Source organism: Hippopotamus amphibius, unplaced genomic scaffold (genome assembly GCF_030028045.1).
Source record: "Hippopotamus amphibius kiboko isolate mHipAmp2 unplaced genomic scaffold, mHipAmp2.hap2 H_1, whole genome shotgun sequence".
Taxonomy (NCBI): domain Eukaryota; kingdom Metazoa; phylum Chordata; class Mammalia; order Artiodactyla; family Hippopotamidae; genus Hippopotamus; species Hippopotamus amphibius.
Window position 1 is genome coordinate 1,486,819 of NW_026648280.1, and position 10,646 is coordinate 1,497,464.

Sequence of the window (10,646 nt, forward strand, 5' to 3'; positions counted from 1 at the left end):
TCTTACACCCTTATTGATGTGATAACCAAAACTATCCATTCACTGACTGCATTGCAAAGTTAGGATTTTAGGTGATGTCTTCTGCAACATATATCTTATATATATATAAAATCTCCACTCACACTTAAAATTATATGTCAGGGACACAATGGGAAAACATAATGAAATTGTTGAAGAAATAACCACCATAAGGTTTCTATGTGCAACAAATTCATCTTCAAAGAGAGTGAGTAAAATGAGACTATTTGAGACCAAATGTGAAGAATTTAATGAAAAATAACCAACACAAATATTTTAAAAATTATGTTTAAGGTTGGAAGAAAGTGATCTCAGGTAAGTAGTATGCAATGATAAAAGGAATGAGAATCTGAGAGGGGTGCATTTGTGGATTAATACAACCACTCATTATCTGTATAAAACATATTTCCTTTTTGGAGACAAAATGATGGAATTACCTTGCATATCAATAGCACATAAGCTGAGATGAGCAAATTAACGTTTAAATCTCTTATATTTTACAGAAAAAGATCAAAGATGTTAATAACATTACACTCTGTGTTAGATAATTACATTGTCATTTTCAGCTTAAACTCTAATAAGGAGAATCAGAATATATACTCTGCAAATCTGAAGGAGGGAAAATTGAAATGAAAAGAAATATTCAGGACTTTCCTGGTGGCACAGTGGTTAAGAATCTGCCTGCCAGTGCAGAGGAACATGGGTTCAATCTCTGGTCTGGGAAGATCCTACAAGCTGCTGAGCAACTAAGCCTGTGCACAACAACTATTGAGCCTGTGGTCTAGAGCCTGCAAACCACAATTACTGAGCCTGTGTGCCACAACTTCTAAAGCCCGTGGGCCTAGAGCCCATGCTCAGCAACAAGAGAAGACACTTTAGTGAGAAGCCCGCGCACCACAATGATGAGTAGCCACCTCTTGCTGCAACTAGACAAAGCCTGCATGCAGCAATGAGACCCAACACAGCCAATAAAGATAAAGAAATAAATGCATTTAAAAAAAAAAAAAGAAATATTCAATAGAAACGTTTTTAAAAAAGAAGTGAATAGATCAATTGAGGCAAAGAAAACATGTTTTTAAACACAATTATATCAGCTATCACATAAAATGAGTATGAAGTAAATGTGTACATTAGCAGTCAGTAATTTTTGGTATTAAAAATATCCAACAATAGAATGGATACAAAATACACTAAAATATAAAATTACAGAATATATATGAAACAGGTTTTGGAAAATATAGTTGTTATAATTATTTTAAAATTAACACATGAAAACATGTGAAATGTGTATTTATATCAGAAAAAAAGTTAATTTTAAGGGAAAAAGCATCACCAAGAAGATAAGATACTTAAACTGTATATTTAATTCAAAACACTATCTCGAATTACATGAAGCAACAATTTGAGTAATAAGGATAAAGATATAAATTCATGAATGTATGAAGCATTTTAATAGCAGCCATTCAATAATTAGTAGAAACATCCAATATAAAATTGTTAAAATTCTAGTGGATTCACATACCAAGACTGATAAATCTGGCCTGACAGAGACATGTGCATACAAATACAGCATGTTTATATTTAGTACAAGCTGAACATTTACAGAATTGTCAATAAACTGACCATAAAAAAATAACTTCACTTTGTATAGAATAAGACAAGAATGTAATTAAGACATCCACCAACAAAGGAGATGCATGGGAAATATAAAAAATGTGTTTGGAAATTAAGTTATAAAATAATGAAAAAAATAAAATACTGAATAACCCATGCATCATGAACATATAGAAATCAAAAATGTAAACTTATTTTTGTCAAGTAGTAACATACCCATATATTCTTTAGACATGTGTTTAATAAAATTCTATAGGGACATCAATAGCTTTGAATACAAATATCAGAAAATAAAGAAAGCATAATAATTAACAAGAGATAGGGAATTCCCCAGCCGTCCAGTGGTTAGGACTCCCCGCTTCTACTGCAGGGGACATGGGTTTAAGCCCTGGTTGGAGAACTGAGATTCCTGCAAGCCACCTGGCGTGGCAACAACAACAACAACAACAACTGCAGTAGGGAAAGAAAACAACAGTAATGATTCCATTCATATAAATTTCAAAATCAGACCAAAAAATCTATTATTAGTGATACACAAACACAAACATAAGGTGTCAAAGTTTGAGTTAAAAAAGAGTAAAGCAAAATTCTAGATAAAGTATTCCTCTGAAGTAGAAGATGTGATTTACAATCTGTGAGGTTCATAAATGAATTCTAATCTTGCTACGCTCTTTTTATCCTGTGGGGTGTGCATTGGTATTTATTTATTTTATTTATCTTTATTTTTCCTATATGTGTAATTTCAGTAAGATAAAGAGGACAAATCTTATGTTCAGGACTTAAATATGTGCATGTCAACACCCATAAAAACCCCACCCATACAAAGACACAGAACATTCCAACAGCCCTGCACAAAGTGACCATTATTCTGTCCTTTGTTACCATGTATTGGGTTCATCTGTGTTTTACCTTTTCTATGGAACTCTACAGAATGTGTACTGCTTTGTCTCTGACTTACATCACTGTCACTCTATGCCTTTTTCTGAGATTCACATGCATTTTTGCATGAAGCAGTTTTAACTACTGTGTTTTCTTCCATATCACAATTTAAGCATGTTCACATTGATGGGTGAATGGGTTGTTTCAAGCTCTTACTTCTTATCAATGAAGTTGTTAAAAACCTTCACGTATATATTGGAGAAAAAAATGCCCTCATTTCTAATCGATATATGCTTGGAACTGGATTTGTATGGTCCTGAGTATATACATACGTTGACATTTAATACAAATCTTGACACAAAAAAGTTGAAGCTGAAACTAATGAAAGCATTGTATGAGAATCAATTGGCTCTGTAGAATTTACAATCGAACCCGTTAGATATATTATTCTCATTTGTAAATTGTGTGCTGCACATCCATTACATCAGTAAAATTTGTAATCAACTTATGTAATCTATATGCAACTTTTTTCTCAAGACCAGATGTTAAACATTTATCATCACATTCCTATGTGTACAGATCTGATTATCTGCACTTGGGAATGCCCATGTGAATGTGTGTGTATGTGAGGAGTGAGCTCTTGTGGGTCTCTCTCTGGATGGCTATACCTCTACGTGTATGACCATTTGCACATTTGCATCTGTCAACGTGGCTGTGCAAAGGTGTGTACCTTTGGATCTGTACGTGTGCCCCTCTCTCCATGTACCTGTCTGTACTGTCCCTGTGTTCTCCTGTATAGTCTTTCTGTGTGTTCAGGAGTTTCTTTCTCTGGATGTCTCCATATTCTTTCTGCATGCTTGTGCCCCTGTGTCTGCATGTACATGTTTGTGCCAGTGGGTGCATCTGCCTATTGCCCACGCATGGCCCTATGAGCACTGTTCTTGGTATGTGTGGGACTTGTGTGCACACGTGTCTGTGTGTCTTTCTGTGTCTGTGTCTATCCGTTTTCCTGGGTGTAAGTGTGTGTCTTTAGTTAATATAAATACATCCTCTCTATTCTGTCTGTGTCCTGGTGGGTATCTGTGTGTGTATCTGCATAGGATTTTGTGTCCCACGTATGTATCTGAGTGTGCACATCTGCTGATTCATTTTTGTGGAGCCCTATGTGTGACAGTGCTGTGGAGTCCACTCCTGGCCTACTTATGTCCCCACGGCGTGTCTGGGTGTGCCCTGCATGTGCCTCCTTCTGGGTGCCTATGCTGCACCCACGTCCCTTGCTCTGCATTAGCCCAGTCACCCTAAGGGAATCTCTGAGTGCCACTCAGGCTCTGCAAGCAACTGGGTACTCCTGGACCAGGGTCCCAGCTGGTATATCTGGGCCCTCAGCTTGTCCCAAGTGAGGATTCACCTCCTCTGGGAGGCCTCTCTGACCAGCCCCTCATGTGGGCCTCCACCGTCCCCAGGCCCTGGCCTCAGAGCTCCCTACACTGAACTTTCAATTTCTCAAGTGCCCCAAGATCATTCCCACACTCCCTCCATCATGGCACAGGAGGTTCCCTCTGCCTAGAGGGAGCTACCTGTATTATAGGTTTAAATTGTATACAGGTTTAAATAATGTGGGAGGGGTTGTGACTGGAAGGGGGAAAGCAGAGCTCTGAGGGATCCTGGAGGCCAGGAAGCTGGTCTGACAGTCACCTCTGAACTCCGGGATTCTCCTGTTGAATACCGTTGACCTAAAACAGACTGCCAGAGATTTTTCCAGCAAAGATGGGTTTACTCAGGATAAACCAAGAATTGTAATTCAGAGTTTGCAACCACAGTGAACCACCGGGCCAGGCCTGCACAGCAAGGGAAGGAGAACATTTTTATAGAGGGAAAAGGAAACTGGGAGGGATATAGTAAACCAAGAGTCAAGGGCTTTTCCTTGGCTGAGTCCTTACCAGGAAAGAAGAGGAATCTTACTTCTTGTTGGGCTCTGCTGTAGATTGCAGGGCATGAGCACTGCACCTGCTGGCCGCTATTTCACGAAGGTTTCTATGTATTCATTTTTCACAATATAAACAAGTTCACAGAACACCAACCTCAGTCAGGGCCACGCCATGACCATGATGAAATGAGACAAAGTCAAAACCACCCTATCATCATATCTGAGCACAGACACCCCGAGTCCTGTGCAAACAACCAGACAGCCCCCTCTCCTGCGTAACGTGAGTGACAGTTTCATCTTCTACTAGCTGCTGCTTTAGTGCTGCTTCCTTCCCCTGCCTTGTGAATACCAGATTTCAAGATATCTGATCATAAATCCAACCCCACTTCCTGAGAGCATCCAGTTCAGACCAAAGCTCCATTTCCTTAAACCCTTCTCCAAATCACTGAACGCGAGCCCAGAGCCTAGAAAAGATCCTAATGGCTTTGTACGGAGGGCCCCACATTTCCCACGGTGTGGTACCCCACACTGCAGTGCACCAATAACCCTCATTGCTCCACCACAGGTGTCAGACGTGTTCCTAGTGCTGGACGCACTAGTACCACATATCTGCAGGCCCGAATGACCCCCTAAACTCCAGACTGCACATCCAACTAGATCCACTTTTCCTCTTAGATGTCTGATATGCACCTCGGAAACCCAGCTCCTCATCTCGCCCTGCCCTGCTCTCACTGCCCACCCCCTCTCCCCTCTACAGCCGCAGTGACCGTCGTCAACTGGTTCCTGCACCAGACGATGCTCTTGTCTGTCTGTCTTGACACCTGCTGTTACCTTTGCTGGAAATGTTCTTCTCCAACTCCGACCCTGCCTGGGGGTCCTGCATCCTTCAGGGGTCTCCACATCAACCTCTTCCTCCTTTCTACTTTGCTTCCTAAGCTTTAGTTCAATGTCCATCTTCCCATTTTACACACAAGACCACTGAATCCCAAGGGTAAGTGACATGACCAAGGCCATGTGGCTGGGGATGGGCACGGTGCAGACCGGCTGCAACCCCAATCAATGCCAACTCCAAGCTCTTAGACCCTAGGTCACCCTCTGCTCCTACATGTGCCCTCACCCCCCCCCAATACTTTGATTCTTCTTTCTCTTGTAGTTCTGCTGTCCCCAGACACATTTCTGTCAAAGCAACAATTCCTTTATTGCACCTGCTTCAGTTACTGTGTTCTCCACGTGAGAAGAGCTCCCAGGAAAAGGCTCACATCTCAGTCACCCATGTGTCTCAGCTCCTCATTGTGTGCCTTGTGAATGAAGGACAGTGTCTCATCACTCTTGCCCAAACAGCAGCAAGATCGCAGCTGGCCCTTCTACTGAACACAGAAGTGAAGACCAGATGTTGAGAAATGGGAGAGGCATCTTCATCCTCTGAATGGTATGTCACAACTGCTCTGCAAGAGACACAGGCCCGGGTCTCTGAGTGTGCTGCGTCACACTGAAAAGCTTCCAGGTGTGGAAAGAAACAATTTCTAGGAGAGGGTTTCTTTGACTCTCATGGACTCAGAAGTTCAACTTCAGGTATAGCTGTAGCCAACGCTGAGACAACTAACTCCTCCTGAGAGAGGACAGAGGAGGGAGGGGCCCTTCAGAGGCAACTCTCTTTCCCAAGTAATAGAAAACTAACCATGATGTCAATAAAAAATTGTATCAACTAGTGACTCAAGAAGAAGTGCATGCATGATAACAAAATGTGGTAAGTGCTACAGAATGGCTTTCAGCTTACAGTGGTGATGCAAAACTATCAAAATTATACTTGTGATTTTTTTTTTTTTTTTGGCCGCGCCACGTGGCTTGCACGACCTTAGATCCCCTACCAAGGATACAATCTGGGCCTTCGGCAGTGAAAGCACCAAACCCTAACCACTGGACTGCCAGGGAATTCCTGAAAACATAAGTGTTAATCCCTGGTGTTCTTCCATTTAATATATGTTTCAAAATTTATGTAAGCATCTTATAGATGACTGTCATTTGAATTAATTCCAGTACTTGGTTATTATCAAATTATTATAAACCTTTGTGTATATATATTTTGGTGTAAGAAAACACTCATTTCTAATTAATATCTGATTTGCTTGGTTATAAAATATAAATGTTTTAAAATAATAAGAAATCCTTACCTCAGACCTTATAGAAACATTAACTCAAAATAGGTTTCAGACCATAATGTAAGAACTAAAATCACAGAATGCTTTTTTTAAAAAATAAATTTATTTATTTATTTATTGGCTGTGTTGGGTCTTCATTGCTGCACGCAGGCTTTCTTTAGTTGTGGAGAGCATGGGCTCTAGGAGCATGGGCTTCAGTAGTTGTGGCACATGGCATTAATAGTTGTGGCTCGCAGTCTCTAGAGTGCAGGCTCAGTGGTTGTGGCACCTACAAGTGCTAGTGAAGATACAGAACAACTGGAACTCCCATATGCTGTTGTTGAGACTGCAAATTGGTACAGTCATCATGGAAAACAATTTGGTAGCTTCCTTTATAGGCAAATATACATATACCACAGCACACAGCAGTTCTCCTCCAGATGTTTACACAAGTTGAAATGTTTCCATCCAAATATCTGTTGCAAATATTCAGGGCAGTTTTATTCACAATAGCCAAAAACTTGGAAAAGTTGTCCATAAACTGGATAATGAATGAATGAATTGTAGCATATCCAGAAAACAAAATACTACTCAGCTATGAAAGGAAGAAACAAGGAACAGCATGAATGAATATCAAAATCATTATGCCAGGTGGAGAGAAAAAGACCATATATTGGATAATTCCATTCATCTGACATTGTAAAAAAAAAGGCAACAATGTAGGGAAAGAAAATACATACACGATTCCTAAAGCTGGGGTTTGGGAGTGGAGTAAGACTTCATGATGGAATATTTCGGGGTGATAGAAATATTTCACATCTTCATGGTGGTAGTGGTCACAAAATTTCATATGTATTTGTCAAAACATCAAAATATAAAGGCTTTCCCACATTCTTTGCACTCATAGGGTTTTTCTCCAGTGTGAGCCCTTTTATGTAAGATAAAAGTAGAGCAGTGGGTGAAGGCCTTTCCACATTCACTGCACACATAAGGCTTCTCGCTAGTGTGAATCTGCTGGTGCCTTGTGAGGTGTGACCTGAGGTTGAAGGCCTTCTCGCACTCCGTGCACTTGTAGGACCCAGGTGTGGATCATGTGGTGCTGGAGGAAGTGTGTGCTCTTGTTAAAAGTTTTCCCACACTCTGTGCGTTCACATGGCTTCTCTCCAGAGTGAATTTGCTCATGTCGAACAAGGAAGCAACTCTTGTTAAAAGCTTTCCCACATTCCTCACACTTATAGAGGTGTTTCCCTTCACGTATCAAGAGTCCTTTCACTGGTCCATGTGAGTCACATTCATAGAGACTATCTCCTGGAAAGACTTGCTGCTGTACAATTGTAACCGAAAGTGGGATCCAGCTGCTTGCCACTCAAAAGCCAATAAAGAGGCAAAGTTGGTGGAGAGGAAAGTTTGCTTTATTTTGGATGCTGGCAAATGGGGGGGAGGGGGCAGACACCTGTCCAAAGCCCAACTTCCATTTCCCCCACCCCTGACAATCAGGGGGCAAGGGCTTTTATAGACAGAGGAATGGTCTACATGCAGAAACAGTACAGTCAGCTCTGACAGTCATCTTGAAGTTGGTCATGGGTGGTCTGACCAGAGTTACCTTGGTTGTTTTAAGTACAGTTAATCTTCAGTTCTATAGTCAGTTTGTTCCCATTTCTTTGAGGCCAATTATCAGAATTGTGGCAGCTTATGTCATGGCTACAGTCTGGTCATCACGTAGTTAACTTCTTCTACCTAGTGGGGGTTTCAGTATCTATAAGACAGCTCACAGCATATGGCTTAGAATATTAGTTCCTTGAGAAAGAACTAAAAGTCCTTGACTCTGCTTAATGACTAAACTATTATTATTTGGTCTCCTTTGACTGTTTTCCTTTGTTTCTGCATTTTCTCATGTCTCTGATTAAACTTATTCTTTGGCCAAAGTCTTCCCACAGACAAACGGCAGGCAGAGGACATTGGGGGGATGAGGAAGGACTATAGCATCTTGCTCCATTTCATAATCCTTGACTGTAGACCATCATCTTTCCTAAACCATCATATTGTGTTCAGTGCTCATTTCTCCCTCTGGGGGGGGTCTATCCCTGGTCTCAAGTGTCCTTCCTGCAATTCCAATGGTCCATCTTGGTCCCTGGTTGGGCTCGCTGAGATAGCCATACCTGGGATGAGACTTCTCAGACGAGGCCAGGTGAGAAGGGGTAGGCACTGAATCTCAGGTTTTTTGTAGTCACCTGAAGGGAATACAATACTCAAAAGGCTTCTACAAACTATACTATAAGGCTACAGTGATCAAGACAGTATAGTACTGCCACAAAAATAGAAAGGAAGATCAATGGAACAGAATAGAGAACTCAGAGGTAAACCCAAGCACATATGGACAGCTTATCTTTGACAAAGGAGGCAAGAATACACAATGGAAAAAAGACAGCATCTTCAATAAGTGGTGCTGGGAAAATTGGACAGCAACATGTAAAAGAATGAAATTCTTCTAACACCATATACAAAAATAAACTCAAAATGGATTAAAGACCTAAATGTAAAGCCAGACACAATAAAACTCCTAGAGGAAAACATAGGCAGGACACTCTATGATGTACATCAAAGCAAGATCTTTTAGGACCCACCTCCTAGAATCATGGAAATAAAATCAAGAATAAACAAATGGGGCCTAATGAAACTTAAAAGCTTTTGCACAGTGAAAAAACCATAAACAAGACAAGAAGGCTCTCAGAATGGGAGAAAATACTTGCCAATGAAGCAACGGACAAAGGATTAATCTTCAAAATATACAAGCAGCTCATGCAGCTTAATACCAAAAAAGCATATAACCCAATCCACAAATGGGTGGAAGACCTAAATAGACATTTCTCCAAAGAAGACATGCAGATGGCCAACAAACACATGAAAAGATGCTCAACATCACTAATCATTACAGAAATGCAACTCAAAGCCACAATGAGGAATCACCTCACACTGATCAGAATGGCCATCATCAAAAAATCTAGAAACAACAAATGTTGGAGAGGGTGTGGAGAAAAGGGAACTCTCCTGCACTGTTGCTGGGAATGTAAGCTGGTACAGCCACTATGGGAAACAGTTTGGAGGTTCCTTAAAAAACTACAAATAGAACTACCATATGATCCAGTAATCCCACTACTGGGCATATATCCAGAGAAAACCGTAATCCAAAAAGAAACATGTACCATAATGTTCACTGTAGCACTATTTACAATAGTCAGGACATGGAAGCAACCTAAATGCCCATCAACAGATGAATGGATAAAGAAGATGTGGCATATATATACAATGGAATATTACTCAGCCATCAAAAGGAGTGAAATAGAACTATATGTAATGAGGTGGATAGACCTAGAGACTGTCATACTGAGGCAGGTTAATAACAAAAGCAGGAAGGGACAAGGCAAACATAAGAGAATGCAAGCCTCAGGGAATAAGTAACTTATGGCCTCTTTCACAAAAGATCCTGCCATGGGCAGCCCAGACATCTGAGTCAAGGAGATAAGGGAAAATCTAACGTCTGCACTCTGGCTTCTGTACCTTGCTCCTGCCTAGATAAGCATAGCTATAGGCTCCCCAAAAGCACAGGAACTGGTTTATGAAAGGAGAAACTTTCCTTTGGTTTGGGGGCTCAGTCTTTGGATGTGAATCCACTGGGCCTGTACCGGTACAATAAACATTGCTTCCTGTATTGCAAGCCTCAGTGTCCTGCCTACCTCTACCAATTCCTCCAATATTTCAGAGTGAAGTAAGCCACAAAGAGAAAAACAAATACCGTATGCTAACTCATATATATGGAATCTGAAGAAATGGTACTGATGAACCCAGTGACAGGGCAAGAGTGGAGATACAGATGTAGAGAATGGACTTGAGGACACGGGGCTGGGGTGGGGGGTGAAGGGGAAGCTGGGACGAAGTGAGAGAGTAGCATAGACATATTTACACTACCAACTGTAAAAGAGATAGCTAGTGGGAAGTTGCTGTATAACAAAAGGAGATCAACTTGATGATGGGTGATGCATTAGAGGACCAGGACAGGGAGGGTGGGAGGG